Below are 13,193 nucleotides of genomic sequence, written 5' to 3'. Positions count from 1 at the left end.
CAAGCCTAAGAAAAAGGTCTGTCCTCTTGCCTTTCTGTTACTGAAATATAACCTTTCTCTGGGCAATCAATAGCATTATCAATAGCATCTTCGCATTCATTTGGAAGAACGTCATGTACAAATGTGATGACTCATTTGATTACCTTACAGAAAATGCTGTCAATTCTTTGTAGTCAGTAAACCTTCTTCCTTTAAAAAAAATGTATATATATATATATATATATAACAAATAATCTTAACTTTAAATAGTCTTAACTCATAACAAATAATCTTAGCTTTAGCATCACTAAATCAAATCATTTTGGAACCTGAAATTATTTCATAGCAATACCAGACAGAATTACATGCCATGTTATATAAGTGGGAGAGTGGGCATGGTTGACTTGAAAATTGTGAGAAGGTGCTCTTTTTTAAAAAATTGAAACATAGCTGATTTAAATGTTAGTTTCTGGTGTACAGCAAAGTGATATATATATATATATGAACATATACATATATATATATGTATGAACATATGCATATATATATCATATATTATTTTCCAGTATGGTTTATTACAGGATACTGAATATAGTTCCTTGTGCTATCCAATAGGACTTTTTTATTTATCTATTTTGTATATAATAGTTGGTATCTGCTAATCCCAAACTCCTAATTTTTCCCTCCACCACTCCCTTTCCCCTTTGATAACCATAAGTTTGTTTTCTATGTCTGTCTGTTTCTGTTTTATAAGTAAGTTCATTTGTGTCATATTTTAGATTCCACATATAAATGATATCATACAGTATTTGTCCTTTTCGTTCCAATTTACTTCACTTAGTATGATAATCTCTAGGTCCATCCATGTTGCTGCAAATGGCATTGTTTCATTCTTTTTTATGGCTGAGTAAATTTCCATTATATCTATATATAGATATATATTTACCACCTCTTCTTTACCCATTCATCTGTCGACAGACATTTAGGTTACTTCCATGTCTTGGTTTATAAATAGTGCTGCTATGAACATTGGGGTGCATGTGTCTTTTTGAATTAACAGTTTTCTCTGTATATATGCCATGAGTGGGATTGCTAAATTATATGGCAACTCTATTTTTAGTTTTTAAAGGAACCTCCATACTGTTTTCCACAGTGGCTGCACCATTTTACATTCCCATCAACAGTGTAGGAGGATCCCCTTTTCTCCACACTGTCTCCAACATTTGTTATTTGTAGAGAAGTTGCTCTTGAACACAAGAGTTTGTGATCGACTTGCTAAGATAGTTGGACCACAGCTAACTTCAGCAGTTCTAAAGGATTTTTCAAACCTAAAATTTCTGGAACAGAATTTTGCTTGAATTTAAAGTCCCCACACAGGAACTTCCCTGGTGCTCCAGTGGTTAAGAATCCACCTTCCAATGCAGGGGATGTGAGTTCGATCCCTGGTCAGGGAACTAAGATCCCACATGCCATGGGGCAACTAAGCCCACGCACTGTAACTACTGAGCTCAACTCTCTAGAGCCCATGCGCCGCAACTAGAGAAGCCCGCACGCCACAATGAAGAGCCTGCGCACCGTGACGAAAGATCCCGAATGCTGCAATGATGATCCCAAGTGGCGCAGCTAACACGCTACACAACCAAATAATAAAATTTAAAAAACAAACAAACAAACAAAAAAACAGTTGCCACACATTCCATAAGTTGATGACATTTGAACTCTATTTGATAGTGGGTATAGTAGCCCTTACATGTGCTCACCATTGGGGTCACCCAATGGGGATTTGGATGAAAGAGGTGAAGTTCACAGCCTGCCCTGGGCCTTTGGGTTCTCACAGGTTGCTGAGTGATGATTCACCAAGTCAGAGATGAGACTCAGGCAGGAGCTCGTTTATAGTGTACTTTATGCCCCACATATTTAATTCAGATTTCCTGGAGAACAGTTCATCACATGTGCCAGTTCTCCATAGAACCTGAAGCCATTCAAGTCAATAGGGGTTGGTGTCACTAACAACAAAATCCTAAAAAGAGATTCACTGACTTTTATTGCAAATCCAAAAGTCTGTACACAACCTTACTAAATATGGATACTTCTAGTTAATAATGTTTAGCTTTCTCTTATGAAAGCAATACATGCTAATTGCAGAAAAAGTAGAAACTAGAGAAAAGAATAAAGAAAATTAAACTTACCTGTAATCATAATTTTTCATAATAACTGCTATTAAGATTTCCATGATGATTTTTAGCCTTTATTTTTACTTATGAAAAATTGAGATCAGGTTCAATGATTCTCCAAATTATTCAATATTATTAGAAGACATTTTTTTTTTTTGGCTGCGCCGTGTGGTTTGTGGGATCTTAGTTCCCCAACCAGGGATTGAACCTAGGCCCTTGGCAGTGAAAGGTAGTCCTAACTGCTGATGGCCAGGGAATTCTCTAGAAGACATGGTTTTTAATGATTGCATAATATTCTATCCCATTAAAGCATTATAACTTACTTAAACACTTTCTTATTTTTTAATATCTAGGCTATTTCCAATATTTATCACTATAAAAGCTTGTGTATTCAATCATTCATTCATTTACTCAGTAAATCGCACTGAGTTTATACTCAGGCCCTGTACAGTTGCAGAGGGTACAAACTGGGGATAAAAAAAACCAGTTGTGGTCTTTTGCCTCATAGAGCTTACATTCTGGTTAGGAAGTCAGAAACAAATGAAATAAACAAGAAAATCAAATAAAGACAATTTAAAAACTAATCAAATAATTAAAAAATGCAGCCATGCCCAGAAGAGCCAAAATAATCTTGATAAGAAGAAAAATGTTAGAGGACTCACATTTTCTGATTTCAAGACAATATGATACTGGCTTAAGTATAGCTATATAGATCAATGGAATAGAATTGAGAGTCCAGAAATAAATCCATACATTTATGGTCAATTTATTTTTTACATAGTTTCCAACACTGTTCAATAGTGAATTGTCTTTTCAGCAGATGGTGCTAAGACAACTAGATATCCACATGCAAAAGAATGAAGTTGGACCCCTTCCCACATCATATATAAAAATAAACTCATGCTGGATCAAAGACTTTAAGAACTAAAACCACGAAACTCATAGAAAACACATAGGGGTAGATCTTTGTGATCATGGATTAAGCAATCATTTTCCAGCTATGATACCAAAAGCATGAACAACAGAAGAAAAATAGATAAATTGAACTTCATTAAAATGAAAATTTTTGTGCTTCAAAGGACACTGTCAAGAAAGTGAAAAGACAACCAAAGAATGGGAGAAAATATTTGCAAATCATATGTCTGATAAGGGACTGAAATCCAGAATATATAAGGAATTATTATAATTCAACATTAAGGACAAAAATAACCCAATTTAAAAAATGAGCAAAGGATTTGAACAGACATTTCTCCAAAAAAGACATACAGATGGCCAGTAATCACATGAAAAGATGCTCAACATCTTTAGTCATTAGGGAAATGCAAATCAAAACCACAATAAGATATCACTTCACACCCACTAGGATAGCTGAAATAAAAAAGACAAACAATATCGAGTGCTGTTGGTGAAGATGTGGAGGAATTGGAACTCATATGTTGCTGATGGGAATGTAAAATGCTACACCTGCTTTGGAAAAAGTTTTGGTGGTTTTTCAGAATGTTAAACATAGAGTTACCACATGACCCAGCAATTCCACTCCTATGTATACACCCAAGAGAACTGAAAGCATATGTTCACATGAAAACTTACATGAATGTTCATGGCAGCTTTCCTTATAACAGCCCCAAAGTGGAAATAACCCACATGTCCATCAGCTGCTGAATGGATACAATGGAATAGTATTCACCTAGGAAAAGGAATGAAATACCAACACATGCTGTAACATGGATGAGACTTGAAAACATGCTAAGTGAAAGAAGCCAGACACAAAAGGGCACATATTTATAATTCCATTTATATAGAATGTCCAGAATTGGCAATTCTGTAGAAATAAAAAGTAGGTTAGTGGTTGCCAGGAGCTAGGGTAGAGAGAGGGTGGAGACAGCTAATGAGTCTCTACCCAGGTTTATTTTGGGGGTGACAAAAATGTTCTGGAGTTAAATAGTGGGGAAGATTGTACAATATTGTGAATATACTAAAAATGACAATTGTACATGTTAAAAGGATGACTTTTTATAGCAGATGAATTATATCTCAATCAAACAGAATTGCTAAAAATGTGGGTATGTTAAATAAAATGAGCCAGAGGGAAGAGGGGACTTGATTTCATCAAGCATGTGAAGTCTGAATGTCAGAGCAGTCATCTAGGTGAAGAAAGGAGGAAAGTGTTTTGGATAACAGGGCACAGCGTGAAAGGTCTCAGGAGGGGGGTGTGGAGGGGCCATGCCTTTTCTGATGGGCCCCTCATTATTTCCTTAGATTAGGTGAAAGAGACTAGGCATTAAAATGAAAATAAAATGTCATTTCCAAGGCAATGAAGTTCATTGTAAAAATTATGATTTTCAGGTAAATAGTAAAATGAAAATAAATCACATCCTGCAGAGTTGGCAAAGAGGGAGGGGAAAGGGCTCTCACACACCATGAGCAGATGTGTAAATCGGTACAAGTTTTATGAAAAGCCAATTGAAATACTTATCACAGGAGTGTGTTGTGGATGAATAATCAGTGTTCTGAATATAGTATAGGTAGCTTTCACTCACTGTGCCTGGCTTAATTAATGCCATTTGTTTAAAGTCCATGCTGTCTCGTGTATTTCTCACAATAATCCCATTTTACAGATGAGGAAAAAGAGACTCAAAAAGGCTCAGTGGTTTGCTGCAGTTCACATAACCACGAGGTGTGTCTGTAACCTAGGGCAGTATGAATCCAAAGTCCACTCTTGTCTATCTAGCTGAATGCAGAAATATGCAAAGCTTCACAAGGCTTTGTCATTCGCCAGCCAGCAAAAGTGACATGTGCCTTTCTTAGAACTGTCTTCTTATGCTTTTAAAAGAACAGAAGACAGAGGAGTGAAATTTGAGGTCAGTGGTTTTTCTTGTTCATTTTTATATTGTAGCGCTTGGCACATAGAAGGATTAAATACATGTTGAATTGTGTAATTATGGCATACTCGGCTTAAAAGAACACATGCCAGTTAACATACAGACTTAGAGATTAGGTGGCTAACTCATAGAATATATATTCATTTAAAAATTGTAATTATTCATTGGGAAACTAAGTATGTGATTCAATTGGAAAACTATCAATTAGCTGGCCTTTTAGGAAATGCACCTGTAATCCCAATTGAATGTTACCTGTATCCATTTCCAGGATACTGCTCTAGATGGGGAAAAATTGACACCTAGGTAAACTGGAGAAAATGTTGAAATTTATAGCAATACTATTATAGTCTTCTTTTCTCCATTCCTGAATTTTTTAAAAAACTTTTTATTTTGAAAGAATTACAGAATATTGTCACAAATATTTATTGTGCTTTTCACTCCTCTCTTCCTTTGCTGGGATCAGAATTCCCGTCCCCCACCTTGTTTTTTCGTATTGTTCTTTAACTTAAAATACACAGTCTCAGACACCCACTTGGATTAATATAGCTAAGTGAAAAGGCTTATTTAACAGTCAAATATCTAAATTCCAGAATAATTTCAGGGAAACACAATCAGAGAATGTTCAAGTACATTACATATTACAAACCACTGTAAATTGGTGCTAATAAGTGAAATGAAAAGTTAATGAAAAAATTATGATTCATGAGATTTCTGCATTATCAAATGAAGTGTTATAAGCTTTCTAGTTCTGATTACTGGAGGGATGTTGAAAGCATCTTTAACTTCGTTAGCCTTTAGTGAATACATTCACCAAACATTTATTTTGTACCCATTCCAGGTGAGTTATTAGGAATGCAAAGAGGAATAAAGACACGATCCTGCAGCATCTTCTGGGTGACCAAATGTGTAAATGGGTGCTAGAGCCTGCACTAGTTTAGGAGACAATGATGCAGGGCACTAACTCGACATTTTGGAGGCATCCTGGGATGTGAGGGAATTGATAGGGAGGGATGGCATGACAATGACAAAGAGCCCTAAAGGTTTAAATTTTCTTCATTTTTAATTTTGGCAGCGTAACTTTGTTACATTCTCTGTGCAAATCCTGTGCCGTGATAAAATGGTGAAAAGGCATCACGCAAACAGGCAAAGAGGTCCATGGCAGCAGAACACAAATAGCGCTCTCATACAATAAGGGATGTTATTATTTGAGGGGGGAGGGGCATTTTTCTGAGTGTCTGATATTTGATGTGGATCGTTAAGGATTGGAAGGGATCTGAGAAGGGGAAGTGGAAGGGAGGGGAGGAAAGAAGGGATTGCAGGAAGCAGTTCATTGCATATATGGACACAGGAGGTGTGAGAAGGTGGGGTGGAGAAGGCGGTGATGAAAAATTCGGTTTGGTTAGGAGTATGGGTATGGAGTTAGTGCATGAAGCCCAAAAGGCAGGTGAAGGATAGAACAATTATTTATTTATATTTATTACCTACTTTCCTGACTAGAATGGACCCTCAGTCAGTGCACGACCTCACCTATCCTGTTCGCTGGTGTCCTACCATCTGCTTAGACTAGTTCTGGCACAGAGTGGGGGCTCTGCCAACATTTAGAGAATGAATGACGTGGTTGAAGAGTCTTCTTTGTCAGTTACAGAGATAAGCTGTTGCATATAGTTGAGGTTCTTTCAATTTTCATTGCTGTACCATCAATCACCATATTTTGTGAATATATTACTATTTATTTATTCATTATACCATTGATGGATATTTGGTTTTCCTTCAGTTTGGGACTATTATGAATAGTGCTACTATGAATATTTTCGTACATTTCTTTTGGTGGCAGATGGATTTATTTCTCTTGGAGTGGAATTGCTGGATCACAGGGTATGCACATATTCAGTTTCAGAAGAAAATGCCAAACAGTTTTCCCAAGTGTTTGCCCTAATTTACACTCCTGCCAGCAGTGAAAGAGTTCCTGTTGCTCCACATCCCCCCGCACTCTTGATATTATATTTTCCACTTTACCACTAGAGTGGGTGCGTAGTGTGTGCATTGTGGTTCAATGAGCAGTTACCTGATGACTAATGAAACCGATCACCTTTCAACTGTGTATTTTCCCCTTGAAGTTACCTTAAAATGTAATGCACAGTTTAAACTAGCTTTAGTATCTGATGTTAGTCAGTATTCTAGTCCAAAGGAGACAAGAGCCTCACCACCTTTCATTTCTCTTCATTGCCATCCTCCCTCTGCTATGCTCCTTCTACCTTCCATGTCTACATAGAACTTTAGAACAGATTATTACATAGAACAGATTATTATTATATTAAGATGCAGCTATAAGATGTTTAGACTTAACAGTTAATTTCATTGATTATTAAATATTGCATCCTAGTTCCCATTTCTTTTTCTAGGATTTATTTTAATTCTTGCTGAGTACAACTTCAAGTAATTCTTTCAAGAGAGTTTCTGTGCAGTAAACTTTCTGAATCTATGTGCATCTGAGAATGTTCTCTACCTGTCCCCCTCCACAGTGTAGTTTAGCTGGGTGTTGAATTCTAGGTTCAAAAATTATATTCCTTCAGAATTTTGAAGATGTTGCTCCATTGTCTTTTTGTATCTGAAGTTGTAGATGAGAGGTCTACTGTCCATCTGCTCATTCTTTTATCTATGTATTCATGTATGTATGTATTTTAAACTGTGTTAAAATATACAAACAGAAAATTTACCATTTTAAGTGCACAGTTCAGAAGGCATTAACTACCTTCACATTTTTGTGTCTAATTCTTTTTTAAGTGATTGAATGTTCATCTCCAACTCCCAAACTTTCTAGAATTTCTTCTTTATCTTTGTTCTGACATTACACCAAGACTTGGGAGTTTTTGTTCATTTGTTCTTTTAGTCTTTTTTTTTTTTTTGTGGGGGGCTGCACTGTGTGGCTTGCGGGATCTTAGTTCCCCTCCCAGGGATCGAACATGCCCCCTGCAGTGGAAGCGTAGAGTCCTAACCACTGGACCACCAGGGAATTCCCTGTTCTTTTAATCTTGCTTAGCACTTTTTGGAACATTTCAAAGGAGAAATTGAGTCTTCTCTATTACTTCTCTGTATTCTGATGCCTGCATCTTATATTGATGGGTGTTGAAATGTCTGAATCTATCTTCAATGTCTTTTAAAATTTCTTTTACTCATCCCCAGTCTTTGTACTTTTATACTGTTGGTGTTTAGTGTGGTCGATTCCTCAGTCTCCATTTGCTCTTTCCACATATGTAGCAGCAATGGATTTCAGGAACTGTGCCCATCTCTAGGTGTGGTCTTGATTACTCTAAGTCAGTCGTTGTAATCACAGTCCCCCTGTAAGCAGTTAGCTCAAGAACCAGGATGAAGCCTGAACGAGGCATTCTCTTGACAACATCCTCTTGATGCTGTCTGTGCTCATCATTGTTCCTGTGTCAGTCCTCTGCTGTGCACACAGTGTTTGGTCCACTGATATGCCCCTTCTGCTTTCCATTGTAATTAGGGATTCACCTACTCTTTATAGCTCTTCTGCCAGTACTGGGGATTTGAGTGGAAGGGGGAGGCTGCAGTGTGCATGCAGGCAGCTAACATCATCCAGAACTTTTATCAATTTTTAAACAGAAAAAAAATTCTCATTCGTAATATGAATGCACTTCCTTCTTAATTTCCTTGGCTTAGTTAAGCCTATTTGTATTTTGGGGTGATGCCCCACTGTTAGGGAAAGGATATGTGTTGCCAGCTCTGCGCGCCCATCATAAATGGAATGAGAGCTTGTCTCCCACCCCAGAGAGCTGAGTCCTGTTTGGAGCTCAGCTCAGGTTCACACCAGGAAGTCCCTGTCTCTGTCAAATGCTTCACTGAGACAAAGGGAGCTTGTTATATAATTTTTTTTAAATTACCAAAGCAATGAATACTTATGAACTTTGGAAAATATAGAAAGTATAGTTTATGGATTTTCAGGACGAGTTGATATTACATTTAAAAACCCAATAAGTATATTTAAAATATATATTTTAAAAAATGGTCAAAAAACAAATCCCCTTTAATCCCACAACATAAAGTTATCCCTAGGCAGCAGATGATTGAGATCAAGAGTTTGGGTCTGATATGACATGATCTGGGTTCAAATCTTGGCTCTTCTGTGACCCTGTAAGATCAGCATTTCACCTTTCTAAGGACTGGTTTTCCAAGTGTGGCCTCTGACCAGATATCAGCATCAGACCCCATGCAGACCTACTGAGTCAAAAACTCTGTGATGAGGAGGGCCTAACACTCTGGGCTCAACAAGCCCAGATGCTTCTAACGTATGCTCAGTTTTGAGAACCATTACTCTAAGCATGGTTTATTTCATTTGCCCTTTACTTATGTAATTATTTGTAACTGCATAAGTAATACATGGGTACATTCTTGCTGAAAAAAATTATGTCACATAGAGTGAAAAAGCAAAAGTCCCTCTTCACAACAGTCAGGTATAAGATTCCTTCCCAGTGATCACTGCAGTTACCAGTTTGCTGCCTGTTCTTGCAGATCTTTTTGTCTGTGCATATACATGCATCTATGCAGACATACATGCTACTAGGAATATGTAGTTTTGTGGGTTTTCCTTTTTTGGTTTTAACATAAATGGTTTCATACTTTCCCGAAGTTTTTACTATTATTATTATTTTACTTGCCTTGGGAATTTTTCAAAAACAGATCCATTAAAAAAATTACTTCTTGGATCAACCATGATTTAATTTCTTTCTAATACAATCACACAGTAAAAATCTTTGCACATGTCCACTCTTAAAATGTGTGAGAATCTCCCTCGAGTAATTTTCCACAAGAGAAGTTTTGTATCAAAAGAGAAGAGTGCACATCTAAATTTTTGAGGCATTCTCTGAAATGCTTGTACCAATTATGGTCCCACCAACAGTAAATAAGCACTGTTTCATCTCATTTCCACCAACACTAATGTCATTAAACTTTGCAACTTTTGCCAATTTTCAATTTCTTGTTGTGGTTTAAACTGCATAGCTTTGAGTGCCAATGAAGTTGAATATATCTTCACATGTTTGGTGGTCACCTGGGTATGTCCTGGAAATTCCCTCTTCATACTCTGCCTCCATTTGCACATTGTACAATGGAGCTAGTGATAGCACCTGTTGTGTGGGGCTATTGCAAGGATCACCACTCAAAATTGTCAGCACCATGTGTGGCGCATAGTGAGTGCTTAATAAATGTTTGCTCTTAATGATTAACATTTTGGTATAATTACTTCCATTTTTTATATGTAGCTTTTGAAAGATCTGGTTATTATCATACTATATAGTTTTTAAAATTGACTATGTTGCATTCTTTTCTCAGTATTTATACAGTCTTCATAAATATGTGATGATGACATAGTCCATCCAATAGCTTCACCACACTGGCCCTCGTCTCCTGAGGACGGTTTACTTTGTGTCTTTGTTGTTCTTGTAGTAAATAATAGTTGATAAAGCATCTTTGTGTATGAAGCTTTTTTAGGAGTGAGGATCATTAAGACACATTCCTTATAATTTCAGCAATGATGTTTCTGGAGCAAACGAACAGAGCCTCTTTATATGTATAGAAAAATTATTTTCTATGTGGTTGTACAGATTGAAAATATTTTTATTATAAGGTTAATGCATCTACTCTTTTTGTATTTGTTACACACACACACACACACACACACACACACACACACACACGAAAATCCAACCATCCTTAATGATATAACATCAAAGTACGAGGCCACTTCTCTCCTTCAGCATACTCCCTGTGGCATGCCAGGTGTGTATCGTATCCTTTATCAATATAAGCACACACACACACACACACACACACACACACACACACAGAAAGAGAAATGTGGATGTGTGTTTGATTAGGCACAGAAAATATGAGGAAAAAGAAGGCATTTACCTAGATTATTATTGTTAAAAAAAAAAGACAATATGGCCCTGCTTTTTTTTTTAACGTTTGCAGACTTTTTTTTTTTATGGTTTACCCTTCTATTACTCAGGTTCATGGAATTTCAAGCTAGACTTTATCTTTCTTTAAATACCGTCCTCTGCAGATGGATCCTCACGGTGAAAATTCAGATCTGCCCATGGTCCTGAAGAACAAGCACTAAGGCTCAGGAAACAACCCCAACTCCCCCTGAAGGCCCAAGAAGGGTGGGCACAGCTTTGAAAGTCTGGGTGTTTCTCAATGCCCTGAGGGTGGGCACAGTGGTATCTCCGTCTCCCCGAAGAGTGAGGAGCGTATTTGTAATCTGAATATTACTTGCCAGTTTGTGAAGCACACTACACTCTAACTGTGCAAGAGGCTCTGCCCCTCAGGTTTCAGAGGGCCCAAGCAACATGCAAGAGTGGGATAAATTTCGGGGCCTGTGAGTTGTCGGTTCAGGGTGGCAGGTTTCAGTGAGCACTACAAACCTTCCCTGGCCTCTCAGCCCTCCTGCGAGTCCAGTTTTCTGTTGTTCTAGGACCCGGTCCCTCAGTCCTTAAATTCCTGCATCCCATGGGGAAGTTTTGCAATTCGGGCTCCAAAATGTGTCCCCATCCCCCAGACCCCTTCACTCCCTAAAACTCCTGGTAGGGCAAGGAAAAATACGCCTGCTAGGACAATTCTGATGTCCCCCTTGTCCTTAGACACTCACGGCCGAGGCTCTGGGTCTCCAGGTCTCTGTAGACCTCTGAGATGGCAGCTCCTGGCTCTCCGGGTGAGGAGAGAGCCATCAGAATCAGTGGAGGGTGACAGACCTGTGACTAATCTTTCCCAACTCATTTTTGGCTTCCTGCCCTTTCCGTTCATTTGTAGCTGGAGCAGGCACACAGTTGCCAAGAAACGTCTTTATCAAGACCCTCTTTTACAAAATAATGGCTTTTGTCTTAGTGCTATCGGCGGTTATCGCTCTTTTCTTATGTATTGAAGGCACAACATTTTCCCTTATTTTCCTCCTGCCCCGAATTGAATTGAGTTTTCTTTCAGGATCTTTGTAAGTTGCAGTTCTTTTTCTGAGGGCTCTGGATTCTTGCCTACACACTCCATTATTTCTTTGAACTCCTTTTTTTAAAAAAAATTTCTTTGAATTCTTGAACAAGCTGGCTCAGTTTATTCTATCAGTGACACTTATTTCTGTTATAGGAACTCTGTCTCCAACCCTAGATGTTTTTGCTTTTAATGTTTCTCATCCAGAAAGCTGATTTTATTCTGAGCTCTTAAGTTATTATTGCTAATAATAGTGCTGTTTGCCCATATTCCTCTGTTTCCTGGAGAAATTCTTCAGACACAATTGCAAATACTTTATTTTAATATTGTGAACGTGGGTTTTCACAAAGTCCATTTACCAATGTTATGCCATCAGTTTCCTAAGATTTGGGATGTTCTGAGGCCCTACCTGGGGGCTGTGTCCAAGGCTTATTGCAGAAAACAGGAGCCAAAAGCCACAAAGTTAGCTGGACCCTCAAGGTTAGCTGGAGTTTGAAAAAAATAAAACACACTGAAACATATGCCATTTTTAGCTAAGTATGAACTGTAGCTGAGCCCTCAGCCCCATGTATAAAGGTACCCCTAGGAACCTGGCCTCAAGTGTACAAATAATATTACTGGTATCTTGAGCCACATGTATGCCAGGAGTTATGTGAAATACTTTATAGGTGAGTTTTATACTCATGGCAAATTCAGGACATAGATATTGACATCACCATTCTTGTTTAAGGAAAACAAGACTCTGGGAGATTTATTTCAAAAAACTAAGCCTTCAACTATTAAATGGAAAAACCAAGATTTGAACTTACATAGCCTGCATACAACACTGATCAGATAAAGAAAGTTCAGAAAGTTAGATCAGTCTTTATACAGATAAATCTCAGACCTAAGTGGACATCAAAATCCATAGAGAGCTTGCAGTAAGTTAGGGACTTGCATTTCTAACAAGTTCCCAGATGCTGCTACTGGACAGGGGACCACACATAGAGAGTCACTGCCTCAGATTAACAGTTCACATGGACAGTGCTTCGTGGTCTCTCCTTCAATTTCCTAGCAATTTGTCTTTCATCCTGGCTCTGGCACATTTCTTTTGCTGCCACATGGTGTAGCTGTCAAAGGATGACCAGAAACTGTAAGGTCTTCAAAGGCACAATACCTG

General features: G+C 37.8%; 1 protein-coding gene across 1 annotated transcript in view; it reads left to right on the top strand.

Moving 5' to 3' along the window:
- Nucleotides 1–13,193, top strand: part of SHC3 (SHC adaptor protein 3) — a gene marked incomplete at both ends in the record, with an annotated part of 148,895 nt that overhangs the window by 20,671 nt on the left and 115,031 nt on the right. The window lies entirely within an intron of this gene.

The sequence above is a fragment of the Leucopleurus acutus genome (assembly GCF_964270905.1).
Source record: "Leucopleurus acutus genome assembly, chromosome: 7".
Lineage (NCBI taxonomy): Eukaryota > Metazoa > Chordata > Mammalia > Artiodactyla > Delphinidae > Leucopleurus > Leucopleurus acutus.
This window is presented reverse-complemented; position numbering and strand designations above follow the sequence as displayed.